This window comes from Aquarana catesbeiana, linkage group LG08 (genome assembly GCF_042186555.1).
Source record: "Aquarana catesbeiana isolate 2022-GZ linkage group LG08, ASM4218655v1, whole genome shotgun sequence".
NCBI lineage: Eukaryota > Metazoa > Chordata > Amphibia > Anura > Ranidae > Aquarana > Aquarana catesbeiana.
This window is the reverse complement of record NC_133331.1, coordinates 29,758,295-29,781,637: the sequence shown is the minus strand read 5'-3', so window position 1 is coordinate 29,781,637 and position 23,343 is coordinate 29,758,295. Positions and strand designations below refer to the sequence as shown.

The window sequence follows — 23,343 nt, the reverse complement described above, 5'->3', positions numbered from 1 at the left end:
AGCAGGGGAAAGTAAACCCCATTTGTGCATCGCAGCTCCCGGGGGAAAAACGAACCGCCATCCCCAAGCCCGGAGCCACATACATGGAGCCAGGTCCGCAAGCAGAGAGGGGGGGTCACCTATGAATAAACATGTCAATAAACAATAAACATATTGTAAATGGGTAGTCAAGTATATATGTATATTTATTAATGTATTCATAAACTGGATCTAGGAGCAGCAACAGACTGAGGGCATATGGTGTCTTCCACCTGGGTTCAATAGAAAAAAGAGAAAGTCTGAGAGCTGATCCCTAACATGAGACACCTCCATCCCTATATTGCATAAAGAAACAAAGAATTTTGCCCGTGGGACTTTAAATGAAGTATCCATGGTGATCACATATGAATAAAAAGAGTATAATAGTAACAAAATTTATTGGAATATATAACATCCGGTATAGATCATACACATAGGTGACAGTTACATAGAAACAACAACATGATAAAAGGTCCAAAAAACATGACCATCATGACATAACATCAAAGTATAAAGAGTACAGATATACATGATACATCTCTAACCCGACGCGTTTCGCGAGCTCTCCTCGCTTCATCAGGGGCTGATGTGTATATCTGATGTCTGTAATAACAAGTAAAGAGTATATTGAAGTATAATATGTAATTGAACAATAACGTGAAGTCAGAGCTAGTAATCCGATACCTACTTGTCAGGTACTTGACCCCAAAGAGGGCGGCCCCAGGCAGGGGGCGGCGGAAAAGCATCTCCCCCGGGAGCTGAGGGGGAGGAGACCACAACGCGGAGGTCCAGGATAAGGCACAGGGCAGGCATGGTAAATGCATGAAGAAAAGAAAGGAAAGATGGACCCGACTGGCACCCATGATAGTTGAAGAGCGTACCCACTGTAATAAAGTATAAACAAAAATATGTATATATCTAAGATAATGGCTATAGCCGTATCCAGAAATGTATGCAGTAATCTGCTTGAGTATGGTGGGTGCTGGGTGAACAGCAGGGCATAAAAAGGAAGAAAGAAGAAAATAAGAACAGAACAAAAAACAGGAGAAAAGTAAAAATGATGTCAGCCCACGTGTAACCCATGAATCTAGCAGGGCAAACTCTCTATAATAAAATGTATAGATGTAAATATATTAATTAATTGAGATCTACTTGATCACCTGAAAGTCCTACATAGCATGTATATAGTACTAAGGTACATGAATATGTGTATTTAAAGAATTTCAATGGTTAATGTTCCATTATAATGAAAGTATAGCATAGTAGGCTAGGGTACAAGAAATACAGGAGTGTCCTGCAGAACATGGGGAAGTGTAATGTGAAGGGGAAGGAAGTGAGAAAGAAAGAGTAGGGGGGGGGGGGGGGGGGTGGGGGGGGGAGAAATGGAAGAAAAAGAAAAGGGGGAAAGGAAACAGAAATAAGAAAAGAGAGGAGAAAAGAAGAATGAGGGAAGTTAGCAGAGAAAGGGGACAAGAGAAAATGCAACAGTGAAGTGGAAAGGGATACAAACAAACAGTGAAGTGAAAAGAATATTAAATATTATATTAGGTGAGCAGAAATAAATAAGTAGCAAGTAATGTATTCAAGGTATACCTATGAATAATGGGTGCATTGGTGAAGTAACATGTATAGATATGGGTATAATAGTGATGCCTACCAGTATGGTCTCTCACCAGTGCACGAAAGGAGCCAAGGACTTTCAGGTGATCAAGTAGATCTCAATTAATTAATATATTTACATCTATACATTTTATTATAGAGAGTTTGCCCTGCTAGATTCATGGGTTACACGTGGGCTGACATCATTTTTACTTTTCTCCTGTTTTTTGTTCTGTTCTTATTTTCTTCTTTCTTCCTTTTTATGCCCTGCTGTTCACCCAGCACACCATACTCAAGCAGATTACTGCATACATTTCTGGATACGGCTATAGCCATTATCTTAGATATATACATATTTTTGTTTATACTTTATTACAGTGGGTACGCTCTTCAACTATCATGGGTGCCAGTCGGGTCCATCTTTCCTTTCTTTTCTTCATGCATTTACCATGCCTGCCCTGTGCCTTATCCTGGACCTCCGCGTTGTGGTCTCCTCCCCCTCAGCTCCCGGGGGAGATGCTTTTCCGCCGCCCCCTGCCTGGGGCCGCCCTCTTTGGGGTCAAGTACCTGACAAGTAGGTATCGGATTACTAGCTCTGACTTCACGTTATTGTTCAATTACATATTATACTTCAATATACTCTTTACTTGTTATTACAGACATCAGATATACACATCAGCCCCTGATGAAGCGAGGAGAGCTCGCGAAACGCGTCGGGTTAGAGATGTATCATGTATATCTGTACTCTTTATACTTTGATGTTATGTCATGATGGTCATGTTTTTTGGACCTTTTATCATGTTGTTGTTTCTATGTAACTGTCACCTATGTGTATGATCTATACCGGATGTTATATATTCCAATAAATTTTGTTACTATTATACTCTTTTTATTCATATGTGATCACCATGGATACTTCATTTAAAGTCCCACGGGCAAAATTCTTTGTTTCTTTATGCAATATAGGGATGGAGGTGTCTCATGTTAGGGATCAGCTCTCAGACTTTCTCTTTTTTCTATTGAACCCAGGTGGAAGACACCATATGCCCTCAGTCTGTTGCTGCTCCTAGATCCAGTTTATGAATACATTAATAAATATACATATATACTTGACTACCCATTTACAATATGTTTATTGTTTATTGACATGTTTATTCATAGGTGACCCCCCCTCTCTGCTTGCGGACCTGGCTCCATGTGTGTGGCTCCGGGCTTGGGGATGGCGGTTCGTTTTTCCCCCGGGAGCTGCGATGCACAAATGGGGTTTACTTTCCCCTGCTGTCTCCGCCTCTCCATCCCAGAAGGGGCGGAGCCACCAGTGCATCGGCGTCATGCCGTGCTTCTGTGAGAGACTTCCGCATTTGCGATGTCCCCACTTCCGTAGCACTGTGAACATCCGGATGGTGGGCGGATGCCTCTGCTGTGTTCCGCCGCACGTTGGCGGGCGCGGTGGGAGCGGCTTCCTCCCCACCGACGTGTGTATGACGTTGGGGGCGGAGGCAGCGGCGGACGTCCGGGTATTTAGGCGGGGGTTTTGGCATGGTCAGTCTTCCTCTTGCTTGGCTCCTTTCGTGCACTGGTGAGAGACCATACTGGTAGGCATCACTATTATACCCATATCTATACATGTTACTTCACCAATGCACCCATTATTCATAGGTATACCTTGAATACATTACTTGCTACTTATTTATTTCTGCTCACCTAATATAATATTTAATATTCTTTTCACTTCACTGTTTGTTTGTATCCCTTTCCACTTCACTGTTGCATTTTCTCTTGTCCCCTTTCTCTGCTAACTTCCCTCATTCTTCTTTTCTCCTCTCTTTTCTTATTTCTGTTTCCTTTCCCCCTTTTCTTTTTCTTCCATTTCTCCCCCCCCCCCCCCTACTCTTTCTTTCTCACTTCCTTCCCCTTCACATTACACTTCCCCATGTTCTGCAGGACACTCCTGTATTTCTTGTACCCTAGCCTACTATGCTATACTTTCATTATAATGGAACATTAACCATTGAAATTCTTTAAATACACATATTCATGTACCTTAGTACTATATACATGCTATGTAGGACTTTCAGGTGATCAAGTAGATCTCAATTAATTAATATATTTACATCTATACATTTTATTATAGAGAGTTTGCCCTGCTAGATTCATGGGTTACACGTGGGCTGACATCATTTTTACTTTTCTCCTGTTTTTTGTTCTGTTCTTATTTTCTTCTTTCTTCCTTTTTATGCCCTGCTGTTCACCCAGCACCCACCATACTCAAGCAGATTACTGCATACATTTCTGGATACGGCTATAGCCATTATCTTAGATATATACATATTTTTGTTTATACTTTATTACAGTGGGTACGCTCTTCAACTATCATGGGTGCCAGTCGGGTCCATCTTTCCTTTCTTTTCTTCATGCATTTACCATGCCTGCCCTGTGCCTTATCCTGGACCTCCGCGTTGTGGTCTCCTCCCCCTCAGCTCCCGGGGGAGATGCTTTTCCGCCGCCCCCTGCCTGGGGCCGCCCTCTTTGGGGTCAAGTACCTGACAAGTAGGTATCGGATTACTAGCTCTGACTTCACGTTATTGTTCAATTACATATTATACTTCAATATACTCTTTACTTGTTATTACAGACATCAGATATACACATCAGCCCCTGATGAAGCGAGGAGAGCTCGCGAAACGCGTCGGGTTAGAGATGTATCATGTATATCTGTACTCTTTATACTTTGATGTTATGTCATGATGGTCATGTTTTTTGGACCTTTTATCATGTTGTTGTTTCTATGTAACTGTCACCTATGTGTATGATCTATACCGGATGTTATATATTCCAATAAATTTTGTTACTATTATACTCTTTTTATTCATATGTGATCACCATGGATACTTCATTTAAAGTCCCACGGGCAAAATTCTTTGTTTCTTTATGCAATATAGGGATGGAGGTGTCTCATGTTAGGGATCAGCTCTCAGACTTTCTCTTTTTTCTATTGATCGGACTACACAGGTCAGCCTTCGCTCCCCAGGTGAGCCTTGGCACCTTGTCATCGGTTGGCCGGTTTGCCTTTTTTAGGACCACTTTTGGTAGGTTCTGACCGCTGCAGACTGAGAACATTCCACAAGAGCTGCAGTTTTGGAGTTTATTTGACCCGCTCGTCTAGCCATTACAATTCAAAATCACTCAGATCCTTACTCTTGCCAATTTTTTTCTGCTTTCAACACATTCAACACAATTTTTTTCTGCTTTCAACTTCAGGGACAACATTTTCACTTGCTGCATAATATATCCCACCCACTTTCAGATGCAATTGAAACAAAATAGTCAATGTTATTCACTTGGTATATCAGTGGTCATCATGCTATAGCTGATCAGTGTATAATGAGCCTCAGATTGTAGTGTATATGACCACCCTAACACCCCATACACACTATTAGATTTTCTGCAGATTTTTGTCTTCAGATTTACCAAAACCATGTAATATGAGGTCAAACCTTAAGAGTTTCAATTTGTTTGCCATCAGGCCGGCCCTTGCACTACATGGTTTTGGTAAATCTGAAGACAAAAAATCTGCAGAAAATCTAATAGAGTGTATAGGGCCTAAGTATACATTGCTTATAAGGGAATTCAGCTTTAACAAAACAAAACCTGCCAGAGCAAATGTATTATTGTTGTTTTCCTCCAATATTTATTGATTTCTTTCTTTTTGAGCAACACTGAGGATGTTGTTGAAAAACATTTACTTTTTCTGCACATGCTTTCCATTTCAGGACTAAACTGCTGCTGAATTCCTAGAGTAGCATCACTGGTCCTCATTTGGGCGCTTCTACTTCATACAATACGGTAATTGTAGTTCGGTGGGCCGGGTTTGGCTGACGTTTAGGGGCGTGGCCTGCGAGTCTCTTTGCAAGCAGCCCAGGCATCTCTCCTGTAGACAGGCAGATAGAGGATCCTCCCAGAGATGCCGCCTGGCTGGGCGCTCCACAGTCATCTGCCAGTCCCAGGCTGTACAGGGACATAGACTGGGAAGGCATGGAGTCCATGCACAGGTAACTTGTGTGTCTCTGCATGACACTCATCATTCACAACTTCAATTCTTTATTGCGGTGTCAATGGGCATCATCACTCACATGCAGGGCGCAAGATTGCAAGAGGGGTTCTAGATTGCTGAATGGTTTTCTGTTATTGCAATATAAATAGTTACATGATGATATGCTGGGATCATACAATAGTTACATGATGATACATTGTGATCATACAATAGTTACATGATGATACATTGTGATCATACAATAGTTACATGATGATACATTGGGATCATACAATAGTTACATGATGATACACTGGGATCATACAATAGTTACATGATGATACATTGGGATCATACAATAGTTACATGATGATATGCTGGGATCATACAATAGTTACATGATGATACATTGGGATCATACAATAGTTACATGATGATACATTGGGTTCATACAATAGTTACATGATGATACATTGGGATCATACAATAGTTACATGATGATACGCTGGGATCATACAATAGTTACATGATGATACATTAGGATCATACAATAGTTACATGATGATACATTGGGTTCATACAATAGTTACATGATGATACATTGGGATCATACAATAGTTACATGATGATACGCTGGGATCATACAATAGTTACATGATGATACATTGGGTTCATACAATAGTTACATGATGATACATTGGGATCATACAATAGTTACATGATGATACGCTGGGATCATACAATAGTTACATGATGATACATTGGGATCATACAATAGTTACATGATGATACGCTGGGATCATACAATAGTTACATGATGATACCTTGGGATCATACAATAGTTACATGATGATACGCTGGGATCATACAATAGTTACATGATGATACGCTGGGATCATACAATAGTTACATGATGATATGCTGGGATCATACAATAGTTACATGATGATACATTGGGATCATACAATAGTTACATGATGATACATTGGGATCATACAATAGTTACATGATGATACATTGTGATCATACAATAGTTACATGATGATACATTGGGATCATACAATAGTTACATGATGATACATTGGGATCATACAATAGTTACATGATGATACATTGGGATCATACAATAGTTACATGATGATACATTGGGATCATACAATAGTTACATGATAATACACTGGGATCATACAATAGTTACATGATGATATGCTGGGATCATACAATAGTTACATGATGATACACTGGAATCATACAATAGTTACATGATGATTCATTGGGATCATACAATAGTTACATGATGATTCATTGGGATCATACAATAGTTACATGATGATACATTGGGATCATACAATAGTTACATGATGATACATTGGGATCATTCAATAGTTATATGATGATACACTGTGATCATACAATAGTTACATGATGATACATTGGGATCATACAATAGTTACATGATGATACAATGTGGTCATACAATAGTTACATGATGGCACACTAGGATCATACAATAGTTACATGATGATACATTGGGATCATACAATAGTTACATGATGATACACTGTGGTCATACAATAGTTACATGATGATACATTGTGATCATACAATAGTTACATGATGATACATTGTGATCATACAATAGTTACATGATATTACATTGTGATCATACAATAGTTACATGATGATACACTGGAATCATACAATAGTTACATGATGATACATTGGGATCATACAATAGTTACATGATGATACACTGGAATCATACAATAGTTACATGATGATACATTGTGATCATACAATAGTTACATGATGATACACTGTGGTCATACAATAGTTACATGATGATACACTGTGATCATACAATAGTAACATGATGATACATTGGGATCATACAGTAGTTACATGATGATACATTGTGATCATACAATAGTTACATGATGATACATTGGGATCATACAGTAGTTACATGATGATACACTGGAATCATACAATAGTTACATTATGATACATTGGGATCATTCAATAGTTATATGATGATACACGGGGATCATACAATAGTTACATGATGATACACTGTGATCATACAATAGTTACATGATGATACACTGTGATCATACAATAGTTACATGATGATACATTGGGATCATACAATAGTTACATGATGATACATTGGGATCATACAATAGTTACATGATGATATGCTGGGATCATACAATAGTTACATGATGATACACTGTGATCATACAATAGTTACATGATGATACACTGTGATCATACAATAGTTACATGATGATACATTGGGATCATACAATAGTTACATGATGATACACTGGAATCATACAATAGTTACATGATGATATGCTGGGATCATACAATAGTTACATGATGATACACTGTGATCATACAATAGTTACATGATGATACATTGTGATCATACAATAGTTACATGATGATACATTGGGATCATACAGTAGTTACATGATGATACACTGGAATCATACAATAGTTACATGATGATACACTGGAATCATACAATAGTTACATGATGATACATTGGGATCATACAATAGTTACATGATGATACACTGGAATCATACAATAGTTACATGATGATACATTGTGATCATGCAATAGTTACATGATGATACATTGTGATCATACAATAGTTACATGATGATACACTGTGGTCATACAATAGTTACATGATGATACATTGGGATCATACAATAGTTACATGATGATACATTGGGATCATACAGTAGTTACATGATGATACATTGTGATCATACAATAGTTACATGATGATACACTGTGATCATACAATAGTAACATGATGATACATTGGGATCATACAGTAGTTACATGATGATACATTGTGATCATACAATAGTTACATGATGATACATTGGGATCATACAGTAGTTACATGATGATACACTGGAATCATACAATAGTTACATGATGATACACTGGAATCATACAATAGTTACATGATGATACACTGTGATCATACAATAGTTACATGATGATACACTGTGATCATACAATAGTTACATGATGATACATTGGGATCATACAATAGTTACATGATGATACACTGTGGTCACACAATAGTTACATGATGATACATTGGGATCATACAATAGTTACATGATGATACATTGGGATCATACAATAGTTACATGATGATACATTGTGATCATACAATAGTTACATGATGATACACTGTGATCATACAATAGTTACATGATGATACATTGGGATCATACAGTAGTTACATGATGATACATTGTGATCATACAATAGTTACATGATGATACACTGTGGTCATACAATAGTTACATGATGATACATTGGGATCATACAGTAGTTACATGATGATACATTGGGATCATACAATAGTTACATGATGATACACTGTGGTCATACAATAGTTACATGATGATACACTGGAATCATACAATAGTTACATGATGATACACTGTGATCATACAATAGTTACATGATGATACATTGGGATCATACAATAGTTACATGATGATACATTGGGATCATACAATAGTTACATGATGATACATTGGGATCATACAATAGTTACATGATGATACATTGGGATCATACAATAGTTACATGATGATACACTGTGATCATACAATAGTTACATGATGATACATTGGGATCATACAATAGTTACATGATGATACATTGGGATCATACAATAGTTACATGATGATACACTGTGATCATACAATAGTTACATGATGATATTCTGGAATCATACAATAGTTACATGATGATACATTGGGATCATACAATAGTTACATGATGATACATTGTGATCATACAATAGTTACATGGTGATATGCTGGGATCATACAATAGTTACATGATGATACGCTGGGATCATACAATAGTTACATGGTGATATGCTGGGATCATACAATAGTTACATGATGATACATTGTGATCATACAATAGTTACATGATGATACATTGTGATCATACAATAATTACATGATGATACACACTGGGATCATGCTAAGGAATCGCTCATTTGGATGACACGCATGGCACATTGGTCGCTGCATTGTACTGCACTGTATTTGATTGAAGTGCCAGTCCCAGTTTCAGAAGCGTCGTTCCTGGAAATGTTTGCTGTGGGTTCCCTGGTTGTGAATAACGGGAGCTTCACCTCCACACACTGACATTTTCTACATGTGACAATCAGTTTTTACAGCCTGTCACTGGTTGTAAAATGTGCGGCTGTCTGCGTGTTCCAATGTAACATGTATGATGTATCGGGATCTATAGGGATATCCGTCCTCTGAGCTGGAATTGTGCATTGCCTGGAAAGTGTCCCTGGAAATGATTGAAAAAGGTTGGTAAAAGTGCCATGTGTTGTGTCTGTTCTCTTTACTATGCTATGAGCTCTGATAGAACTCCACTGGGAGGAAAGACTTTCACTGGCAAAGGGAGGTTTCACCTTTTTCATGATGAATGCTGGGACTTGTAGTCCTATAAAGGGCATCAAGGATATTTTTGCTTGATACTGTCCGGTTGTCCATCGCTTTGTGATGTCAGAGTTCCTAGATCTGTCCACATGCCAAAGCCCTACATGGGGGTGGCACTCAGCCTATAGTGACGTCAGTTTACACAGAGCTTTTCATACTGTGCTTTCACATCAGTCCCTGCCTCCAAAGAGCTTACACTCTAAGGTCCCTATTTCATATGCAAACACACACTCGCTATGGCCGATTTATGCTTACCACACCCATTGCAATCGGATTGTACTATCCCTTTTAAGATGGCCATAAATGTATCAATGTGCGATCGATTTTGTTACCGGCAATTCATTATCCATTAAAATATCGAATAATGCAATCTGTCATAAACAATCTTATAAAATGTTATGGTTTGTATTACAATCAGTTGTTTGACACACACATATGATGATTTGATCGATCAGAAACAATCAATAATATTACTATTCTTGCTCAACGCTATTCATTTATGGTGGTCATATACACTTCAATAAACGATCAATTTTTTTTTTGATCAATCTCTCCCAAGAAGAATAATAGATTTTAAAGTCATGAACCCATTCCAACGATATGGCACACATGGGAAAAGTGGATTTCAGTCAATAGTCAGAAGATACAATCCTAATTTATCAACTGCATCTCTGGATCTCACCGTGCAGGAATCTGATTGGTCAAATTACGATCAAATTCATGAGCAAAGCACCTCAGTGCTGCCGATCTATGCAACACGATTTGAGTATATTCCACCCTGGCTGATTGACTAAATTGGAACCTAAATTGATTAGAAGGGAAGTTTTATGCCTATTTGACTGTTGCTCATTCGATCGCTTCGATCAAATTGCGCATACGTTGGATAATAAAATCTAAGCGTGTGTGGCCACCAGTAGATCCACCAACAGCCATGTAGTGCGTGGGCATGCCTGATTGGTTTGGGGCTCATAGCACGTCGTTTTGTGAAATGTAAACTTGATTGTACAAACACTGTAACATGAATGGAGTCAATTATTCTAAGGTATGTCCCGTGTCCTCGGAATGTGGGAGGAAACCGAATAATGCACAGGGAGAACATGCAAACTCCATGCAGATAGTGCCCTGGCCAGAACTCAATCCTGGGACCCAATGGCGGCTGGTGGTATTTTTTTGGGGGGTTGTTCTGCGCTCTGAATCCACCCTTTTCTGAAGCCTATTAGAGCCTCAGGCTCTAATCATGTGTTTAACCCCCCCCCCATTGGAATCCGTGTGCCTAGCGCCCCACATGTAGATTAGGGGGTCGGACGCATGGACAGGGGGGCGGCGCCGCTGCGCCTTACATTACAGGCCGCCACTGCTGGGACCCGGTGCTGCAAGGCAGAAGTGCTAACCACTAAGCCACTATATGCTATTTTCTATTTGTTGTACATTATGGGGATTAAAAAAAGTGGAAGCGATATGTGGCATGGGGAGGCAGAGCAAGAAATGGACAAGAAGACTCTACTTCTGAACTACCCGGGAAAAAGCTATTAAAAGCGGAGTTCCGCCTGGGGAAAATTAAAGTCAGCAGCTACAAATACAGCAGCTGCTGACTTTTAATATATGGACACTTACCTGTCCCAGGGAACTCGCGATGTCCTCACCCGAAGCTGTCCCGTCCCTCGGCTCCCGGGTGGAGGCGCCGGCATCTTGAGTAAGGGAATCAGGAAGTGAAGCCTTGCAGCTTTACAGCCTGGTTCCCTACTGCGCATGCGCGAATCGTGCTGCACGTCCTGATTGGTCCCTGCTGTCTTCTGGGACCTGTGTGTCTCCCAGAAGACAGCGGGGGGGGGGACGGAGAGGAGGGACCAGACATGGCGTAGATCACCAGAAGTCGGAGGAAATACCTGTATTAGACAGGTATCTGCTCCCCCCCTGAAAGGTGTCAAATGCAACACCAGAGGGGGTGAGGAACCAGATAAGCGGAAGTTACATTTTTGGGTGGAACTCCACTTTAAAGGATATGTTCGTATCATTCGTTTAAAAATAAAATGTCATACTTACGTCCTCTGTGCAGTTGGTTTTGCCCCAATCTTCCTTTTCTGGGTCCCTCAGCGGCTCTCCTGGCTCCTCCTCTTCTCGAGTGCCCTGTCGGAGAAGCGCTCTCCCTTGGGGCACCTGTGCAGGCGCGCTCCCGTGTCCTGCTGCTGCGTCCATTGACACAGACAGCAGGACTCGGCTCCGCCCCCCGGCTCCCGCTTCATTGGATTTGATTGACAGCAGAGGGAGCCAATGGCTTGGCTGCTCTACTATCAATCTATCCAATCAGGACCTGAGACGCCAGCTGGAGCGGGTGTGCTTGTCCCCGGCACAGGAACAATTGGGCTCAAATAAGTAAAGGGGGGGGGGGGCTCTGGGGGGATGGGGCACTACAAGAGGCTTTTCACCTCAATGCATAGAATGCATTGAGATGAAAAACCACAAGGGTTTACAACCCCTTTAAAGAACCAGCTAATTTTAATTAAAGGGAAAAAAAGTGTTCTACGCTTTAGTTATGAATGAACACAGTGAGTGATCGGTACAGATCAGTCCTTGTGCTCATTCAGGAAAGGAAGGGGCTGGTAAATATGACATATTTACAGGACCCTTCCATCCTGAAGATCCTATTGTGTGCTTACCGCTTCCAGCACGAAAGAGAGGAGAGAAGCCACCAGCGCGACAGGGGGGGGGGATCTGGACAAACAGGGGGTCTGGACAGCAGGGGGAAACATATGGTTCACAGGGAGGGTATTGTTGTGAAGGAGAAGGCAATTACTGGAACCAATCCCCTGTATGGCTCTCTCTGCAGCAGCTGAAAGCTGGTGGGAGGGAGAGGAGAAGAAGCCAGCTTTCAGCTGCTGCAGAGAGAGCCATACAGGGGATCCGTCCAACAACTGCCCCTGTGCCGTGCCAATCGCACTCCCTGCCCACATCCGATTCACCCTGCTGCCTGGGCCCCCTTGCTGGCTTCGGCCCTGTACAGAAGGACCGGTGGTACCCCTTTTTTCCATTGCCCTGCTGGCAGCCCATCTATGGTCAACTTGTAGAGAAACTTTAGTCTGCACCCCCCCCTTCCTACTTTACAGACCCTACCTATCTCTATCTTTGATGGTCCAACGCATGCGCAGATGTGCTGAATCACTCTTCCCACCCTTCGGGACGTGACAGTGCTCTGCAGCAGATCTGCGCATGTGCCCGAACCTGGTGTGATTTAGGAAGGTACGGAAAATTCTGTTTGGTCTGTACATGTGCAAAGTGGGCACAAAGTCCTGTACCTCCCTATCATGTTCTCGGAGACGCACCCACACATACACGGGTGGGCTGAAGGTCTCTGCTGGGTACTAAAGGCCCGGCATAGTCCTTCACCAGATCTGTGCAGGCGTGGATGGAGCGCAATCAAGGCATGAAAGGTAGAAGTTTTTTTGTCCCGCAGGACAAAAACCAAAAATCTCCGATTGTGGGTGAGGGAGGGGGCTGGAGCCGGATGCACACCCTTTAGTTTTTTGGGGGTGAAGTTCCGCTTTAAGTCCCATTATTAAGGGGGCTCCTAGGTGAGAGGGATAAACGTCTCCACTTTTTATCACTCTTCTAACACACAGCTGGTCATCTGATTTATCAATATACAGCCCCGGTCTTGTGCCGGAGTAATAGAGATATAATGGAGATAGGCACACAAGGGCTGCTAATACAATTCGATCGGTTCTGCCTCTGATACGAGGAAACGGTAACACGGGAGTGTAATATCCATTCTCTCCAGATGGCACTGAGAGAGAATACCAATAAGACAGCACAGCGTGGGTTAACCCTTACAGTGCCGGAGAGGGGGGATTTTTACTCTATGGTATTGCCTAGGACAGGCATACATTGGAGAATAGACTGGTGAACGGTTCTGTAATCTGGAGCTGCCAATCACAGGCTCCTTTTTATCCCTTACAAGATCTCCCCACTGCTCCGCTTTACAGAGGGAGGCATGCTTGAAGGAGGAGTATAGACAACATTTTATTTTTTCATTTTGGATAGAGTTCCCTCAGTTCACAATGCTGCGACCCCATTGTCATGCGATTTTTTTTTTTTTTTCCAGTGCGACTTGCTTGCTATTATCATGTGACATTGGGAATCTAAGTTGCAATGAAGTCAAAGTAGTGCAGAAACCTTTTTAAAAGTTGCTGCGACTTGAGTAACATTCATTGGAATGGCCGATATGGGGGGGGGGGGGATTGATTTAAATCAAGTCGATTTTAAATGACGATTTAAATCATATTTGAAATCACTAGTAAAATAGCTTGATTTAAATCATAATTCTTAAAGAGCACCTGTCATCTCTGTCCCTTAGCGGCTCCTCCTCTGACCCGCTGTTGACTCACCGACAGTCCCATTCACTTTAATATGATATGGTGATGCGGCAGTGACACAACAAGGTGAGGGACGTGGCGGCAGCAGGTGAGTGGATGCCCGCTAACAGGTACTGCCATGATGGATCTGAAATGACAGGTGCTCTTTAAATGTAAGGACTTATTGTTGCTGGTAGTTAGAATCTTTAATATTTGCAAAAAAATTAAGGTTTCCTATTTAGAATAATAAGCTATCAGGTTTAGTAAAACAGAGATATCGGAACCGATTCAATCATACAGTTTGTAGTGTACATAGATTTGCAAAACAAACGAGATAAAGGAATATTCCTGAACTTTGTTTTATCTCATGGTTACTGTGAAATTGTGTGAATGCATCAATGCAGTGCATGTTATCTCAGCTTGCGGAGCTTGGATTCGTTGAATGAGTTTACCAAAAATATAAACATTTTGCAGCATATACAACCTCATGCTACATAACTAAGCTCCATTTCATGCTGAATAAAGTAAATTATTAATGTATCTTAAATAGAAAACTATCTTTAGATTTTAGATTTTTTTACTCCAAAATAATGAAATTTGACTGGTTTACCCCTCTCTCTTAACCACGTGCCTACTGGGCACTTTCACCCCCTTCCTGAACAGGCCAATTTTAGGCTTTCAGTGCTTTTGCACTTTGAATGACAATTGCGCAGCCATGCAGCACTGTACCCATATGAAATTTGTATCATTTGTTTTAGATAGATAGAGCTTTCTTTTGGTGGTATTTAATTACCACTGGGTTGTTTATTTTTTGCTAAATAATTGAAAAAAAATGACAATTTTGAAAAAAACTAATTTTTTTCTTAATTTCTGTTATACAATTTTGCAAATAAGTATTTTTTCTTCTTCACTGAAGTGCGCTGATGATGCTGCACTGCTGGGCACTGATGAGGCTGCACCGCTGGGCACTGATGAGGCTGCACCAATGGGCACTGATGAGGCTGCACTGCTGGGCACTGATGAGGCTGCACCAATGGGCACTGATGAGGCTGCACTGCTGGGCACTGATGAGGCTGCACTGCTGGGCACTGATGAGGCTGCACTGCTGGGCACTGATGAGGCTGCACCAATGGGCACTGATGAGGCTGCACTGCTGGGCACTGATGAGGCTGCACTGCTGGGCACTGATGAGGCTGCACTGCTGGGCACTGATGAGGCTGCACCAATGGGCACTGATGAGGCTGCACTGCTGGGCACTAATGAGGCTGCACCGCTGGGCATTGATGAGGCTGCACCGCTGGGCACTGATGAGGCTGCACCGATGGGCACTGATGAGGCTGCACCGCTGGCACTGATGAGGCTGCACTGTTGAAGCTGCACCGCTGGGCACTGATTATCAGTGTAAATGTGTGCTGTCACAGGATTGCCGGTTATCGGATTTCCTTTCCTCACACAGTAACAGCACTGAGGAAAGGAAATGCCAGTAACTGGCATTTGTTTACATGGGATCAGCTGTAACTGGATACAGCTGATCACATGGTAAAGCTAAAAAGTCATAGAATCAGGTGCACGGAGTAAATGCTGAACAGTAGTTCTGGCAAGATGTGCAGCAAAAGCTGCTGGATGGAAATACCAGTCTCTGATGCGTGGGCACTGGTATGTGATACACTTGGGGGGCTGCTATCCTCAGAGTTGAGCCAGCTCTGCCAACAATGCCCTCCTCCTGTGATTGTTTGGAGCTTGAAAACGACTGATAGTTTGAACTTCCTTCCATCCCCACTGCTTCCCAGGGATCTGAACCCAGCAGACCATGCAGAAGTAAGGACCCAGCACATGCTGGCGGATGACCCATTACACGACAAGCTCATTTTACCTTACCTGTTGTAAGTGTTTTTAACCGTTGTATTAATAAAATCCCCTGTGATACTGCACTTAGGTGGCGCTTCCCCCTTTCCTTCTTCACATGGTAAAGAGCTGCTGTGATTGGCCCTTTATCTCGATCTGTGATTAGCTGTGTCTAAAGGGGGCACGTGGGGGGGGGGGGTTGGGTGCTGGGAGGATGTCAATAGACACCCTCCCAGAACTGGACAACCACATTGTAGCTGTCTTTTGGCTATATAACGGTCGGCAAGAGGTTAAACAGTAGCTGATCATTGGACATTAAAGTCCGCTGTCAGCTGGCATCACTCAGTCGGTCCAGGCTCTGGTGAGATTCGATCCACCAAGATGCCTGAGCAGCAACTGGCTTGGCTTCTCCGTGCGCTGCTCCCACCCCCTCCACAGCCCAGCGCTCCAGGAGCACTGGAGGGGCAGAGCAGAGAGCCTGTGAATGATGTTCATCACTCTCTACCCACTGAAGATTGAGAACTGAGCGATCAGTGGTCTTTGATCACTCAGTTCTCGGTGTATAGGTTGGGGACAGATGCACCATTGTCGAAGGTGAGTATGGATGTTTTTTTTGTTTTTTTTCAATCCTGAACTTCCCTTTTTAATATATAATAAATGTACCATTTTTAATGCACGAGACCTGAGTTTTCTTCCCTCTTTAGTGCACTCTTCTCTTCGTCTAGTACAGTGGTCTCCAAACTGTGGCCCCTTGCTTGCCTTTATCCAGCCCTTGGGGCACTATTTCTGCCACAGATACGAGACACTATTCTGCCCACTGACATTAACAATAGGGCATAATTCCTGCCACTGACATCAACAATGGGGCACTATTCATCCCACTGACACCAATGATGGGGCACTATTCATCCCACTGACACCAATGATGGGGCACTATTCATCCCACTGACACTAATGATGGGGCTCTATCCCTCAACCCAATACCAACGTAGGACAGTAAACTGGCCCTTAGTCAGGAGACCCCTGAGCTAGTATATGAATGCCCTCCATTCTCTGGAGCTCTTGGATTCGGTTCACCCCTTTAGGGTGGCCTTGTGTATCTTATTGCAACTACCTGCTGCAGGCAGGCATTCCTTACCTATCGAGGACACTGCTTAAAAATTACAGTGAGCTATTGCTATTTTTTTTTTAATCTAATTATTTATTTATTTATTTTAAAATTTAATTTTCATGCTATTTCAGCAGAAGACTTCAGTGCAGCCTGAAAGAGCTTTTATATATGTAATGGATGGCATTAGTAGATAATCTAAAGCAGTATTAAACAAAAATGTAATAATCATTAGATGTGCTGACTGCAATAGTTTTAAGGCTACTTTCACACTGGGGCGGGGGGCGTTAGCTGTAAGGCGCCGCTAGTCTTAGCAGCGCTTTACCTCTGTTATAGCAGCGCTTTTAACCCCCGCTAGCGGCCAAGGAAAGGGTAAAAAGCGCCCGTGTTGTTGCACTGCTGAAGCGCTTTGCAGGCACTTCGGCTGCGCTGCCCATTGATTTCAATGGGCAGGAGCCGGTTAGGAGCGGTGTATACACCACTCCCGCACCGCCCCCAAAGATGCTGCTTGCAAGACTTTTTTTTCCGTCCTGCAAGCGCACCGCTCCAGTGTGAAAGCACTGGGGAGGCATGAGAGGCGCTTTTCAAGCCCTTTACAGGCGCTATTTTTAGCGATAAAACGCCTGAAAAGCACCCCAGTGTGAAAGGGGTCTAAGCATTTTCCTGTCTGTTTTCACCTGGTGATCTGGCCAGTAGTAACACATCTCCTGTATTATGGTGCCCCCACTCTGGATCGCACAGCAGAGCAGCATTGTCAGTCTGGAGGGGGAGAGGGTGTAATGTTAAATATTCTAGCATTTAAATACACTAACAAATTGAAGACAGACTCCATCTAATGCCGCGGACACACGACCGGTTTTGCCGTCGGAAATAACTCCGAAGGTTTCTCCGACGGAACTCCGACAGAATTCCATTCAAGCGATCTTGCCTACACACGGTCAACCCAAAGTCCGACCGTCCAGAACGCGGTGACGTACAACACTCACGACTGGACTAGAAAAAGGAAGTTCAATAGCCAGTAGCCAATACCTTCCGTCTCGTACTTGCTTCAGAGCATGCGTCGTTTTTGGTGCGTTGGAACAGCATGCAGACGAGCGGTTTTCCCCGATAGGAATTGGTTCCGTCGGAAAAATTTAGAACGTGTTCCATTTCTAGGTCCGTCAGAATTTTCAAAAAAAGAAGTCCGATGAGGCCCACACACGATCGGAATAGACGATGAAAAGCTTCCGTCGGACTTTTTCTGTCGGACATTGCGCTCGTGTGTACAGGGCATAATACTTTATAAGCAGTTACAGAAAACTTTTTTTTTCCCTTTTTAGAATAAATACTACTGTAAGCACCCTTGCCGGTGGTAAATGGTTTGTCTCATCCCTGTAAACTGATACATCTGCAGAACAGCTTGTTATTTTGAAAAAAAACAGACATACTGGCTGGATCACCAGATGAAAATAGAAGAAAGAAAGCGTGAAAAAGAAAATGAATGCAGCCACCGCATCTAAGAATTGATGAGCTACAATATCATAAATGTTTGCTTTTGGATTAAATACTGCTTTAAATTTTTTTTTTTTTTTTTTTGCTTCTGCTTTTAATCACCATTTTACCACTTTAAACAGACACTTTCTTTAACTTTTGTAGGTTAAGTAGAACAATGACAAGTACTTGCAAGATGTCACAGGTCTTGGTGAACCTTGCCATTATTTGTGCACATTGCTCCTGAATTCTCTGAGTTTTTTTCCTTCGTAACGGTTTCCTATGCAAACATACAATTACTCACAGACTGCTCTCGTTACCCCAGTGACACTGAACTCTTTCCTTTAGACCTTGTTGGCAATGTTTATTTATTTCAGCATCCCATTCCTGAGTTCCCATGCACTCAATAGGCTCTCTATATCTTGCGTTTATCTTATTGTATGATGAGCACAGATTTTTTTCCACCACCTGCCGCTTGACAGTGCCAATCCATGCAGAGGTATATCCCCCTCTCCTGAGCTAACCTCTGCGTGGTCTGCCGTTGCCAAATACACGGAGACAGTCGATGATTGTAATAGGATTACTACAAGTCTTTGGTGCCCTATAAATCTTCAGGGGTCTGTTTAGAAGATTATATATACTTTCACAGCTGACCGGAGCAGCCGTATTGGAGAAATGCCAAACTGAGAGTCTCATCTTTTATAATAAAATAATATTTATGGAGACGATCAACAAGTTCAAAAGATTTACAGCAAGTGCTATGGACACTGCCAAAAAAAAATCTTCCTTTTTTTGTGGCCTAATTTTCTTTAGATGGATGCCCCTCTGGATGCCTAGTTGAACTCTTCCTGAGTGTTGTCTACACTTGTTCCACCCAATATTTGTGTATGTAATGGGATTTGTGTCAATCATTTGTGGTCTTTGTTTAAATGCCCATTGTAAGGCCTTCCACTGAGCATTCATGTTTATCCATATATGTGTGTGTGGGGGAGGGACATCATTGGTGGCTGACCTGTGTAGATGACTGATCCACCTGGCAGGTATTGGTAGGACCTATAGTCACCGGTTGTGAAACGTTTTAATGAGTGACTTTTTGGTACCGTAAAGCAGGCTTTTTCAACCAAAGTGCCTTGAGATTTCTTCAGGGGTGCCTTGAAAAAATGCCTAAAAATTGCCAAAAGGTCAGCGGGTGGATAAAGCCTTTCTTATAGTTACACAAAGCCACAGGTTTTCATTGTGCACCATTATGACCTTCTACCTGCCAACCTCCTAACGACCAATGACGTCATCAGTTGATAAGGAGGATGTCAGTTGCCTGCATATCATTTTTGTTCAACTCTCTCCACCAGCTTTGGGGTCTCATTAGCTAAGTGATGGAGAAAAATTGAGGGAGTACAGTACCAGTTTGCAAAAGTGTGTTTGCATTGGAGGAATAAACCAACTCTAATGTTGGGTCCTACACGTGTGGATGTAGTTGCATGATCTAAAACTATTAGAATCGTTTTTACATTCAAGACTCTCCATAATTTTAAAGGGTGCATAAAGACTGTTTATAATTTTGGAGGGTGCCTCAAGACTGTTCATAATTTTGGAAGGTGCCTCAAGACTGTTCATAATTTTGGAGGGTGCCTCAAGACTGTTCATAGTTTTGGAGGGTGCCTCAAGACTGTTCATAGTTTTGGAGGGTGCCTCAAGACTGTTCATAGTTTTGGAGGGTGCCTCAAGACTGTTTATAATTTTGGAGGGTGCCTCAAGACTGTTTATAATTTTGGAGGGTGCCTCAAGACTGTTTATAATTTTGGAGGGTGCCTCAAGACTGTTCATAGTTTTGGAGGGTGCCTCAAGACTGTTTATAATTTTGGAGGGTGCCTCAAGACTGTTTATAATTTTGGAGGGTGCCTCAAGACTGTTCATAATTTTGGAGGGTGCCTCAAGACTGTTTATAATTTTGGAGGGTGCCTCAAGACTGTTCATAATTTTGGAGGGTGCCTCAAGACTGTTCATAATTTTGGAGGGTGCCTCAAGACTGTTCATAGTTTTGGAGGGTGCCTCAAGACTGTTTATAATTTTGGAGGGTGCCTCAAGACTGTTTATAATTTTGGAAGGTGCCTCAAGACTGTTTATAATTTTGGAGGGTGCCTCAAGACTGTTCATAATTTTGGAGGGTGCCTCAAGACTGTTTATAATTTTGGAGGGTGCCTCAAGACTGTTTATAATTTTGGAGGGTGCCTCAAGACTGTTTATAATTTTGGAGGGTGCCTCAAGACTGTTCATAATTTTGGAGGGTGCCTCAAGACTGTTTATAATTTTGGAGGGTGCTGCCCTAAAAGTAACTGTTTAGGATAGATATCTGAAATTTTCCTTATCTGACTTGATTTTTAAGGTACAGGTTCCAGAGTTGGCATCCTGAGATACATGCATATGCCTGTAAAAGCTTTCAGTCTCTTGCACCTTCTGAATACTGGACTGTTCTGATCGTCCCCTTATGCACTTTCCTTTTTACAAGAATTTTGTTTTAAGAAAATTACAACACAGTGATGTCATACGTGGCATCCTACATCCATTGCAAATCAGTGTATGAAAGAACACAGGAGTACATTATAAAAGTGCCATGGTCCCTTATTCAGTATCGATACCAAGTCACAAATAGAGACATCTAAAGGATACATTGTCATTTGATGTCCTAAGCTATAGGTCCATGGTGAACTAAGAATAGAATGGGAGTACGAGTAGGATATATTTAGCAAAATGTATGACTGGGGATATATTGAAGGTGTCCTTCTGCACTTGTACTGAAAAGCAAAAAGGAGTGGGCCAGCATTATAACGTGTAAAAGTTTTGGAACTTTGCCTGATCAGGATTTCCCTGGCATTTGGACAGAGTAGAGGAGACTGAAAGCTGATGGACCAGGAGAGGGCCTCCTGCCAGGCGCAGCACATCTGCCAGCCACCTCTCTACCCCGCGTCTGAACTCCTCCATAGAAGAAGAGAGGAAAGATCCCTGGTGCTGCACATCCACAATCCTATGGTGGTATGAGAGAGACAACCTCAGCCTGGGCTCCATCCAGGCCACGCACCTAACACATTTCACTCCGCCCCCCGAGCTTAGTCATGGGGATCCCATGACTTCCCATGGCTAAGCTTCAGGGGGCAGCGTGAAACGCGTTAAAGATGTGGCCTGGTGGAAGCCCAGGCTGAGGTTGTCTCTCTCATTCCACCATAGGACACAGGGATCTTTCCTCTCTTCTTTTAGTGACTACAAGAGCTGAGAAGTGCTCCATCCTTTGTTGGCACTCCTGCGGTGGTTGCAGCATCACCCACACTACTCCTCATAGTGATCAAGCCTGAGCGGCACACTAAACAAACCGTCTGTCACAGTGTGACATTTTGGCTTGCAGCCCCTTGCACTGTCCCCTGTAGTGGACATTCGCTCTCCTCCGGTACACTACTGCAGACCGGCCACACTGACATCTCCACCCCGGGCTCCATGGTGACGGTCGATGACAGGTGGCTATCAGGGCTTTGGGCTGACTTCAGCTGCAGCGAGCAGCGATCACCATTGTCCAGTGAATGAACTTGTCTGGGGCCACTCCACCAACTAACACCTCCCCCACTACCAGACCCCCACTTCCCCCAACTACTGCCCCCCACTGACAGACCCCCCACTCCACCAAATAACGCCCCCCCCACTACCAGACCCCCTCTGCCCCAACTACTGCCCTGCCACTCCCCACTGACAGACCCCCCCACTCCGCCACCTAACGCCCCCAACTACTGCCCTGCCACTCCACACTGACAGACCCCCCACTCCACCAACTAACGCCGCCCCACTACCAGACCCCCTCTGCCCCCAACTTATGCCCTGCCACTCCCCACTGACAGACCCCCCAAAAATGATTAGCCTGTAAACTTAACAACCACCACCAATAAACAAATGTTCTTACCCAAATTACTACATCCATAGCTCCCAACTGTCCCTGATTTCGATGGACTGTCCCTGATTTGGAGCAATGTCCCTCTGTCCCCTCTTTCCCCCTTATTTGTCCCTCATTTTGGTCTGAACTATGTATTTGTATATAAAATGCAGTTTTTATCTTTCAAAAAGTGTTTCCCAGTGCTAAACCTTTCATTCAAATTCTAAATTTCTGCATTTGTAGATTATAAAAGCCAATATAAAGGAATAGTAGTGGTAAAAAAAGACCTTGTGGAATTAATTAACTTTTTTTTGGTTAATTCTCCTTTTAAGGGGGTGTGGCAGGGGGGCGTGTCCTATGCCTACATACATTTGCTAGTAGGTGTCCCTCATTCCCATCTCTAAATGTTGGGAGGTATGCTACATCAGCTTGCACCAAGTCATTCAGTAAGAGTTCCATTGGGAGCTGACTATTCCGTCCCTAGTTTCTAACATACT

The 23,343-nt window shown here is 42.6% G+C and overlaps 1 protein-coding gene and 2 long non-coding RNA genes across 3 annotated transcripts in view; 2 read left to right on the top strand and 1 right to left on the bottom strand.

Moving 5' to 3' along the window:
* Positions 1–399: 399 nt before the first annotated feature.
* Positions 400–1,365, bottom strand: LOC141105666 (uncharacterized). Its single transcript, XR_012235625.1, has 2 exons — positions 707–1,365; positions 400–621 (listed from the first exon to the last, which is right to left on the bottom strand). It is a non-coding gene; the product is annotated as an uncharacterized lncRNA (long non-coding RNA).
* A 629-nt stretch (positions 1,366–1,994) lies between these two features.
* On the top strand, positions 1,995–4,474 carry LOC141105665 (uncharacterized). The gene is made up of 2 exons (XR_012235624.1): positions 1,995–2,191; positions 2,277–4,474. It is a non-coding gene; the product is annotated as an uncharacterized lncRNA (long non-coding RNA).
* Positions 4,475–5,513: 1,039 nt separating this feature from the next.
* The window catches only part of CHST15 (carbohydrate sulfotransferase 15), a 103,467-nt gene continuing 85,637 nt past the window's right edge, over positions 5,514–23,343 (top strand). The window contains exon 1 of the mRNA XM_073595650.1: positions 5,514–5,669. The gene's annotated coding sequence lies outside the window, so the exon portion shown is untranslated. The remainder of the gene's footprint in view (positions 5,670–23,343) is intronic.